A 10138-nucleotide genomic window follows, 5' to 3' on the forward strand; every position below is an offset into this window, starting at 1 on the left:
AAAGCCTGCGCAAGAGCCTGTTCACAAGGCGGTGCGCGCTCCGAAACGGACTGCAACGAGACAAGAAAAGTAGCCTATACTTTGGGCTTCGTGTGTCCTCCTTAACTATCAAATATACATACAAATGTCAAAATTACCAGCTCTGAGATTCGCTTAAACACAGTTTATTCACTTAAACACAATTATGTCTTAAATGGACGTAAATAATAGGGAGAAATTGATAGTGCTTCAGTTGCCGGTTACCGATTAGATTTGCTCTCGGTCTTAAAGGGGCAGCAGTCTAATAGCCTACCTGCTGACGATTCAGCCATTAATGCAAATCAAACAACAAAAGGCAGAGAAAATCACTCACAGCTTTTGAATAAGTAACTTTAGATTAAATAAGCATTAATCTATCTATGATAAACTAGTGCTATTTTATATTTGATTACTAAATTAGGTTTCTTTTCAGACAGAAACAATTACCTGAAAAGATATGTTAGTACACCTTCCTGAAATTAAAGCACTTTTGTATATAATTTGTATCTTTGATTGATTTTATTTTTGTGTTTGTACTTGTTTTTTTTCTTATGTGTCCTTTTTATATATAAAACAAAAAAGCCTGCACATTGCTGCATAACAAAAATATATTTTTCTTCGTTTTGCTTTTTCTATTTTACATTTCAAAATATAGAGTTTAATTATGTTCTTAATTCTTAAAAAAAAAAAAAAAAAAAAAAAACACCAAAAAGAACCGATAAGAATAACGTTAAAGTACCGGATCGATAAGCGGTATCGGTAAGAGTAGTAATACCGATAAAACCTTAACGATACCCATCCCTACGCATGATAAGACCCTTATTCATCGTCTGGTGTCGTTTAAAGACATTTGAAGCTGCATCTGAAACTGTTATTAACTGTCGTTTGGACCTCGGACCGTCTGGTTCCCATGTAAGTCCATTATATGGAGAAAAATCCTGGAACGTTTTCATCAAAAACCTTAATTTCTTTTCGACTGAGGAAAGAAAGACATGGACATCTTGGATGACATGGGGGTGAGTAAATTATCAGCAAAAGTTTTTATATATATAAATATAAGTAATGCATGTAGGGCTGTCACGGTTATGGAATTTCCCTTGCGGTAATGTTGAGTGGCTCAATAGCGCGATATGTGGTATTACCGCCATTTATTTATTTAATTTATATGCATATGTTGCTATATAAATAAAGTTTACGATGTGGACAAAAACGAGGACATTTTCAGTAACCAATGTAACCGAAACTAAACAGCGTATGTGCATTGAAAGACTTTGACTCAGCGCGCATATTGTTATGACAACGGACTTTGAGCAAGTCATTGAACCGTTCATTCAATGAACACGTTTAAAAAAGCTGATTCATTAAAAGAGATGTAAAGAAACAAGATGTTAATTATTTTTAACTTTGAGGTTCAACTTTTCAAGGCTCAGCTGAGCAGCAATGCGTCGCATGGGCAACGCTGAAGCTGATGCTTCACTTATTAGAGATCCATATAGCATTAATTCAATGCGTGACTCACTGATTTTATTACCCCGTGGCTTCCTTGTGCTGTGGGATGCTGACCAGCGCTGCTGCTGACGCGCATTTATGGGAAAATACCCGTGAAGAGAACGTTAAAATGATGATGCGACAAATATTTCGCTTCCCTTTTGACATGACAAGCTTTCACGACTTCAAAGACAGACGCAGGTAATTGCACACGCTCTGCCGATCTCTCTCATTCTCTCTGCCGATCTCTCTCATTCTCATTCTCTCTCATTCTTCACATTCATGTGAAGCCTGTAGGCTACACATCACCATGATAAACAGTCTTGTTATCATTAGGAACTTGTTTAATATTCAATACAAATGCATTAAGTTCAAAACAAGAAGGGTATAGCCTTATTAAAAAAAAACGTGAATATCGCAGTTGCTGCGGTTACGTGCAATCCTCTGCGGTTGACATGTCAGAAGCGCGGTACTACAGTATTGCGGTTACCGCGACAGCCCTAAATGCATGTAATTATAGACCTATGTATATTGAGTTTAAACATGCATACGTCCATTCAAGTTTGTATAAGTGTACAAAGAGAATCACAATGCTGACACAACTTTTTTTTAAATAAAATTTGCTGCATATCTGAATTTGAAATAAAAATAGTGAGTAGGCTATGTGTTTGTGGTACAGCCGTGGATCAGTTACGCACAGCAGATGCAGCATATGTGAAAGCACTATAGCGCATGCTGCTCCTGTACCATACACACCGCAACATACGCACTGCACACAGAGTATGTGTGAAATAGGCATAAAGCACATGTAATGAAGAGAGCATCCTGATTGGCTAATTGATAAAAATCGAGAATCGGATCGTGACCTAAGAATCGAAAATGGAATCGAATCGAGGATTTGGAGAATCGTGACATCCCTAGCAGACAAGAATTGTGGGGAATGCGGTTCTTGTGGGGAATGCGGTAGGACCTCTAGTGGACAAAAGGGAACATAACCCAGACATTGTGACAGCTGCTACCTGTACCACATGACCACTGTTCACCCTGACCGCTGCAGATTTAAGATGTATTTGCGTAATTACCGTAACAATTCTGAACTGTAAAAAGCCTTCACGTGTTTGTAGAACTTGTAATTACAACGTGTAACTGAGAGCTAAGACTTGTACCACATGGCCGAAGTCAGAATTAAGTCCTAATTTGAAATCTACAGTCTTAATACAAGGACTCTATATAAAGTAGAAGGTCACTGATGTTGAATTGTGTGGCTACTGCTTCATTTTTTATGAATTGACTTGGGCATCATTGGTCAAATGAAGGAGGGGTTGCAGTTGTATAAAGACATAAACAGGTTCTTTTAGAGCTGCATCATGATAACTAACAGCATTTCTACTTTGCTAAAATACAATAACATTGCTCTTGATTGAATACAGCAACTCTTAGGACAATACATTATGGACAAATCCAATAATCTATTATGAAACCACACTAAACCACATCTAAAAGTTTTCTGTGGCTTCAGAATGGATTCATTCATCATTACAGAGCAGCCAGAGGCCCAGAAGCATCTATGAACATAAAAGCGATCACTCTGAGGGAATAGTGAGTGCATGTGTGTGCGTGCGCATTTTGCTCTTGTACCACTGCATTGCAGCAATCCCTGAATATAACTGACCAATCACAATCTAAAGCTTTTACTGAGAAAGTGTAGCCCATCAGTTCGGCTGAAACGCTGAGTAACATCATTAAACTTCATGGGAGTACATTACATGAGTAGTTGCTAATTACACTAGGCAGAGTCTCTCTTCCACCTCGCTGACTCAGAAACAGGCTCATTCCCCACTGGGCAAATAGCCGTATTTCAGCGCAGATTGCTGATCCAAGACCAGTTTATTCAGCAAACCATTTTCTGCTAACACTATCAATTAAATATTTAAAAGATTACATCATTGCAACATCTGCAATCTTTGACATGAACTGGGCAGTATGGAACAGAATTTGTGCGACACCTAAATAATCATTATTAACAGTTAAAATCTGTTCACAATGAAAAGCAAAGCTGTCATAAACAACATTTAATGCCGTTTATAAATCTTGTCAGTAAAAAAAAAAAAACAATGTGCAGGATTTGGTTTTATACAATCCAATCCATACAATCCATACAATTCAATGTTGAATTCAAGCCAGAACAAAATGCAATGCATCTTGAAACGTAAAGCACTCAACTATATTGCATTCTATACTGTGCAACTCTTTACACTTGGCAAGCTCAAACACAAATTATTTCTCTGAGTGATGTCCTTTGCATTGAATTTCAGTCTAAACATTGGGGAAATTGTGCCACAACAAACTAAATTCATTATCGAATCACAAGCCTGCACAGAACTGGGAGTCAAGATAACCAAAGTAACACCACGATCCAAATAACAATTTCAACTTGTACTTGATTAGACGTCACAGGACGTGATCAACCTGTTAGATAAGATCTATACATAGTTCCCACAGGCGAATTAATGTCACGTGACCTCCCCGGAGCCGCCATCTTTGAGGCATAAGTTGCTGTGTTTACCATAGGTGTTTACAAAGTTTTATCAGAGAATGTCGTTTTACAAACAAATATTTGTCTGTTTATAATGTTACGCAAATCATGAAGAGACAAAGTGAAATAGATTATAAAGAGACTATTAACACAAGACAGAGAGAGATACAATGCGAAAATGTCATTCATAAATGGTGTGGATCCGTATGCAGTAACGAAGGAAGCACTGATTATGCAGCTTTGCCTCAGATACAGTATTTTCATGTGTAACGTTACCTTTATCTGATACTGGCTAGGAGGTTTTACACATGTGAGTAATTCCGAGCCTGGAAATCACTCGAGGCGTACAATCAGATTGCCGAGGGTTGGTTTGGTGACGTTTCTTTCCTGTTTCTCCGCCGTTGTTCTGACAAAAGCTTAGTCTTCTCACATCCATGGAGTCTAATGACGGGTATACTGTAATATCCCAATTTAACTGAACCTCCGGCACGATTTTAATATCCATTGACACAGCAGGAGATGACCATTTTCACTTTTTAGCACGAAACTCATTTCACTTGTTTAACTCCTATTGCTTCTTCTTATGTTTTGCCCTCAGCAATGGCGCCGGGTCGGCAAATGCCCGTATGTTGTGACGTCATGTGGGAACTATGAAAAAAAAATATGTGCAAGAAACTAGGTATCAATAGTTTTAACTTTAAATCTACTTGGTATGCCTTTACCAAGTAGATTATAAAAATAAACATGCCTGTTTTGGTCAGTAAGAATATAATTTTTTGGATAGAAATTAACACTTGTCACAATGTCGCAAAAAATAAATACTTTTATTTTGAAATGTATATTCATAAAAGAATCCTGGAAAAAAAGAAATCGGTTTCCACCCAAAAAATAAGCAACATTGATGATAAGAAATGTTTCTTGGGCAGCAAATCAGCATATTAGAATGATTTCTGAAGGATCATGTGACATGTAGACTAATGATGCTGAAAATTCAGCGTTGCCATCACAGGAATAAATGTATTTGAATATATATTAAAATTGAAAAGTTATTTTAAATTGTAAACACAATATACTATTTTATAAGACACCTTTTTTTCTAAAACAACCTATACCAACCCCAAAACTTTGAGCACTAGTGTGTTGATTGGTCCACATAAAAAGAAAATGGTCCTAGGCCCTGTGATAGTTTGTGATCAAACATAAAACAAATATTTGGTATATAATATGGCATCCACCTACACAAGCTGCAGTAGATATGAGTCTGATAGACCTATAACAGTGAGAGGAAATAACACTAATGTGTGTATGAAGTGCTGAGGAGACACTGGCACCTGGCCAAAGGGTTTATGATAACATACTGTATACTTACAGAGAGAAATTTCCCTTTCAGGAGTATTGGTTTACACCGGATAAAGCAATCATTTTCGTTTGTGATTACAGGATACAGCATTTTACTTAATCATTCTCTTGAGATTGCATGGACGGACTGGCATTTGTATCTCAAGTCATTTAATAGATCTGAACAAGCACACTTTTTTTGTACAAATGTCACTTGCAGCCAAAAGAAAAATTGCACCCCCTTGAGGAAGATTCATAGGAAACTGACAACATTTGCTGCCCAATGATTTGGCAGGACCTTCATTCGGCTGATAAAGCAGAAATCGATTAGTCTGTCCCCTCGGTACTTTGACATCGCTTACTGGCTAACTATCAAACCACTCAATAATGAAAAACTCAGACATATATCTTGAAACAAACTTCTCCCAAATTCCTGCCAAAGCCTAGACAAGAAATCTTTTATCTCCATTTGAAAGGTGTGTGTGCATAATAGTCCTGCCAATTTTCCTTCACCAGTGTCTTCTTTATTGAGGCCTAATCTGAAGTCCAAGAAGTAGCTATTTACACAGAGGAGCCTGATCCCTTCCTGTTTAGGGTTCACTCTGATTGTATCCAGTGTTAATCCAGTCCCTTTAAGTCCAGTCATGTTCTAGATGGTATGCTCAGGCAGGTTTATTCGTCGGCCCGCGAATGTACATGCAGTGTGTGGTAATGAGGTTGAGAGTTTGACGGTGAGTGTTTCAGTGACAGAATCCTAATGGCGTTGAGTGAGGGCTGTGTTAGTGTGTAAGACAGAAAATGCTAATTTCGGAGTGTGTTTTCGGATCTCTTGAGGGTTTAGAATTGAATTCCTGATGACCATCTCACTCGTGCTCATCAGAACAAACACAACAGAACAGCAAGCAATTACATCAGTCACCCTCGCATAAGAAAGCGTGTTAGAGAGAGATTTAAAATACACATCCTAAACTACAAACACACACCATAAACCGCTCTTCCCTAAAACTCAACAGTTGTCTAAACCTACATTTTAAAAGGCACACTAAGTGAGTTTTTTTTTTTCTCGTCAAAAATACACAGAGAAAATGAAATCGAACGTGATGGTGTGCATCAACCTTTATGTTAATTTTTATTTAATGTGTCCTTTGCTTCTGAACTTTGTGGATATGACTGCAAGCAACAGTTTCACCAGCCTCCAATATTCATCCTTATTGATCAGAATAAATCACATCTAAAAAACACAAACTGAACACAAACAGCAAAACAAACATGCAATTCCTGCATGTCAATTAAGAAAATTACAATATCTTGTTGTGATATTGAAGGACATGCAGTGCTGCTCTATGCAGAGAACATGCCTGTGCAGAGCAGCTGGTTTGTGTGCAGTCAGCATTTTTTTTTTGCTCCCAAAGGTGAAAGTCTGATTTATAGAGCTGCTGGACCACCAGTACAACATCACTCAGGCAGGAGGTCATTTAGCCTTATTTAGTCCAATTTATTTAGAGGCATACAGTATCCACTTAGCTTGGGTGTATTTGTTTGCATGCATAAGCCCTAAAGACATCTCAACTAACCTTCTCATATCCTCATCACTTTTGTCTCTGTCCTTCCTGGAAGACAGGATGAGTTACGGTTAATTGGTGGCTCAATCCAAATGCATCTGCTGTGTTGAGTTCAAACATGCAAACGCAACACAGCCGAGATGCATCTAGATTGAGCCACCAATTGCCCGCATCATCCTGACTACCAGGAAAGACAGAGACAAAACACGCTGACAAAGGGATGTAACACTTATGTGAGATTGAAGTGGCACAGCCTTCAATTTCATTCAGAGTAGAATGAAAGACTCAAAGAGAGCTTTGCTTACTACAATAATTTATCCATAATGATTGTTACAATTTCGCTGGTTTAGCACTTAGATTTTTCTAAATACACAATCAAGTGGATAAAACCGAAGGACTACTCTGGTTTCTTAGTTAGGCAATAAAAAATCCATCTTTTTATTATTTGATTCAATGCTTTAAAAGCTCCAGAAAGGAATTCCATACTTATTAGTGGAGATACTCTGTTTTGAACTTTTCACACATCACTTGATAATTAAAGGGGGGTGAAAGACTCAGTCAATCATGTTAATCTTGAGTATAGAGTAATATTCCATCCACCATGTCTCAAAAAAGTCTTTAGTTTTATTATATTTATAAAAGAAAGATAGGCTGTACCGAGTCTTTCCGGAAAAAGCCGAGCAGATGGAGGCGTGCCGTGTGGGCGGAGCTAAATAATCACGAGCGCTCAAAGATTACGTTGAGAGCGTCTGGAAGCTGTGACTACCCAAAACAATACTAAACACCCTAAACAATACTAAGGGCGCGTTCATACAGAACACGTTTTTGCTCACAAAAACGTAAGATGAGCAGTGAAATGGGAGGAAAACACAAGGTCTCGAGTGTTTTTTAAAATTATAAATGATTTGAACTTGAGCGCTGTGTTTTTAGAACACCATGTCATGCGCGAGTTTTAGAACATTTGTGTGTGTCTACTTATGGTTTATGAAGACATGATTTGGTTTTACAATAAACAAACAGACACCTAGAGTAGCCACCTAAACAAATGTATTTAAACAAACACCATACATCCCATGCTCCATAGATACATTAACTATACATGATCATGTTGTTTAGCCTACTTCCCGTGCTTAAGTTACACGCCGATAGACACACAGACATTTGAAGCAGTTCTACTCACCGCCTGCGGTTCCAATGCAAGACTGTTAACCTTTAGTGTTGGGACTGCTCCATCCTTGAGGACATCCTCCATCCTAAACGATTAGCAATCCGGCTTCAAACTGAAAAATCATCCTCGAAATGCATGGAACAAACAAGAACACTTGCACAACTGTGTTGATGTTCTGGAAAAACAAACTCCATCCACTGGTCCCTTAACGCTTGATTCTTTGGGAATCTGTGCAGTGATGTCTTGCCTTGACAACCGAAAACACACTTCTTTGGTGACATATTGCAATGCATTTGATGGGCATAGGTTACGGCTATCGCTCTACAGCTGTGCGAACGCCCTTTCGAGAGAAGTGCCCTTAGGACCGTATAAGGAAATTCCGGCGCATCTGACGCCATATGCGCCCATTTTTGAAAAACTTTCCGAAACTTGTGACAACCAGGAAGGAGTATTATAGAAATCGGCGCGTTGACTGACAGTAGCACATTCTGCTCAAAACATTGGATTCATCCCACTGTTGAATGTGCCCACACACCGAGGCACAACCCACGTAAAGTTGCTAATTCCACGAATAACTGCAATTGCAGATTTCGAACAGAGATGGCGACAAAGAGGAAAAACTACAGACTGCAGCTTTACGATAATTATGGTCAGTACAATGTCTGTTGGGGGACAATCAAAATAAAGTGTAAGCAGATATTAGCAGACAGTATGTACTCTAATGAGAGTTAGTTGGCATGTAGTTGCAAAATTACTAAGAGTTAGTAGAATGTCTAAAATGGACCATTGAAATAAAGTGTTAGCGAACAATATACCATTTTTCTGGGAGTTCTTCTAAAGTTCTGAATGTTTAGTTCTTTGCAGTTCAAACAGGAATGAATATTTAAAATTGTTACAGAAGGAAAACGACTTTCCTAAAGCATCCACATGTGTAAAAAGCCATCCAAGTCAATTCATCTGAGTAACATAGCATTATGAAACACCTCGCACACACTGTAGATCGTGCAGGCTGCAATAATGCCAGCAGCTGCAGAAGTGACGAGGCCATAAAGAGAAAGTGTTAGTCATCAGTAACCATTTCACATGTGTGCATTTCATTGTGAGTGTGGGGGTCTTTCAGACCCAAATTAAATGAGAATTGATCCAAAGAGGGCAAGGGAAAGAGAGAGTGAGAGCTGTGAGATGCATACTGTATACATTTGGCCCAAAGGGCCATGACACTTTGTCCTAACTCACATATTCATATACTAGCAGAATTATATCAATCTCGTGACATTTAATGTGCACCCTTCCAGCCTTATTGTGAGTGTGTGAAGGACTAAATGTGATTGATTAATAATATCGCTCTCACACATGCTGACAGATGCAAGAGAAGACCATACACATTCATTCTCGTGTCCATATGTTGAATGAAAAGGCTTGCATGGAAGAAAAATGCTTGTGTATTCATTTCACAGCCCATTACCTGTTTGAAATGAAATAAACTGGGGAACCCTAACCTCCATCTACAGGAGTATAGCCCTGTTTTTCCTACCTCTCTTTCTTCTGACCAGACTGTAACATCATTCTGCATTGTACAATCCTTCTCTGAAGGTTATGAACGAAACTCCAGGATCTTTCTTTGAAGGAGACTGAAAGTTAAAGTGTGAAAGCGTTCAGCCTGTTGCCTCACAGACACAAGTTTACCAATTGTAACTTTTTAAAACGAGGTGCAATTAGCTCAGTTACCTGTGTCGATCTCTTCAGGAACTCCTGTTTGATTTGATACACACATCTACGGCTGCTTTTGGGTGGTTGTGTCGGTAGGTTCTTTGCTGTGTCCTCTGCCATGTTCTTCTTATCAGATATTGGCTGACATTGTGATGTTTGGCTGTGATTGGCTGTTCTCTGATCTTTGACTCAGATAAACAAGCACAAGCTGCTGATTAAGCAAATATTGGATTCTGAGGCCATCATCTTCCTCGCCTTCACTGAAACAGCAGTAAAGGCACAGTGTGAGCATCAATGACCTGCAGATCTGTCTTCTCT

The 10138-nt window shown here is 38.6% G+C and overlaps 1 long non-coding RNA gene across 1 annotated transcript in view; it reads right to left on the reverse strand.

Moving 5' to 3' along the window:
* Positions 1-4690, reverse strand: part of LOC148977161 (uncharacterized) — a 52234-nt gene extending 47544 nt beyond the window's left edge. Inside the window, exon 1 of the long non-coding RNA XR_016145650.1 lies at positions 4319-4690. This is a non-coding gene — a long non-coding RNA (uncharacterized LOC148977161). The remainder of the gene's footprint in view (positions 1-4318) is intronic.
* Between the last annotated feature and the right edge of the window lie 5448 nt (positions 4691-10138).

This window comes from Pimephales promelas, chromosome 11 (assembly GCF_988280905.1).
Source record: "Pimephales promelas chromosome 11, fPimPro1.hap1.1, whole genome shotgun sequence".
Classification (NCBI taxonomy): Eukaryota; Metazoa; Chordata; class Actinopteri; order Cypriniformes; family Leuciscidae; genus Pimephales; species Pimephales promelas.